The following is a 1,458-nucleotide window of genomic DNA, read 5'->3' on the forward strand; positions in this document are numbered from 1 at the left end:
ACTAGTCTTTGTATTTATCAAAAGAAAAACGTGTCACATCTAAACACACAGACAGCACAGCACGGCAATGCTAGGTGATGGGAGCAAGTGGGGATAGTCCTCTGTGGCTAGGCCTGAGGGCTTGAGAGGAAAGGGAGGCTAGAGGGACTGGAGCCACACGTGTATGTACATTTACTTAGGTTTTGTTCAGTTCCAAGGAGTTTTATTATTTTTATTTTTTGTTGTGCTGGGGATTGAACCCTGGCCTTGCACATGCTTGGCCAGCGCTCTCCACGGAGCCACATCCCCAGCCTGCCAAAGGGTTTCAGAGCTTTGGAAAGCTTTAAGTACTCTGGAGTTGAATTTGGGTCATTTCTTCTGTCCCTGAGCGGTTGTGTTGGCTGTTGTACGACCCTGTGTCACCCTCCTTCTGTTTCGTTTTCCTATCTGCAAAAAGGGAATAATTCTGTTCCCCTGGGTTTTCTCCTAGTCATCAAAAATGAATGAGCTAGGCCACAGAACACAAACACGGGGTAAATCTGTAGTTTTAGAAGATAAACGCCTAAGTGATGGGGTGCGGGGCGTTTTAGGGAGCAAGCCCGGGGAACCTTGTAAAGGACACGTTCAGATTCATTCATGAGGGGAGCGGTAACCGCTCATTTTCCCTTTAAAAGGCAAGAACTTGAAAAAAAATGAAAACGGGGTGCAGTTAGCTCGCAGCGGCTCCGGCCCCGCCAACTCGGCGGCTGGCTTCCACGGAACGTGACTGGGCTCTTTCCCCACGTCCTTATCAACTCTCCGTGAAGTTTCCGAGGACAAAGGACGAGAGTGGGCTGGGCAGCTCCCCGGGTTATTTCCATGGGGCGCGGGGACGGCGGGGCGAGTCCCTCGAGGCGGGCCTGGGGTGGGCCCGCGATGGCCGGGACCGCCTGCCGGTTAACAGCAGGCGACCGCAAGGTGACTACAACGTGCGGACCCCGCGCCCCTCCCACCCTCGCTCCAGACCGGGAATTTTCCTCCCTCTCCCGCCCGCACGGAGGGGCTGAGGCAGCAGCTGGCACCACAATACTAATATTTGTGTCGTGATTTCCTCCTCCCCGGGCACTGTGACACACGCGTCATTTCTCAGGAACGGGGGCCCGCTGGCACCTTTCTGCGTTTTCTAAAACGGGAATCCGGGGGCTGACCTTGGAACCCGCTCTAACAACCCAGGTCGGCTGCCCCCACCCCGACGCAGCCGAGTTCTCCCCCAGTTTTGTTCCAGGCGGTGACTCCTCCACTCCCTCCGTGAAACCGCCGTGACTCACGGCTTACAGAGCTGTCGCCCCCCACGCGCCCCCCAACACGCAAACCCCCGGGATCCAGCCCCAGCCCGCAGCGCGTCGTCAACCAGCCCAGGCAGACTTGGAGGTCTGGAGTCTGAGTCACACAGAAAGACCACCCTCGTCGGCGTCCCCACACACAGTCCCTCACACCTGT

This window comes from Marmota marmota, unplaced genomic scaffold (assembly GCF_001458135.2).
Source record: "Marmota marmota marmota unplaced genomic scaffold, marMar, whole genome shotgun sequence".
NCBI classification, from domain to species: domain Eukaryota; kingdom Metazoa; phylum Chordata; class Mammalia; order Rodentia; family Sciuridae; genus Marmota; species Marmota marmota.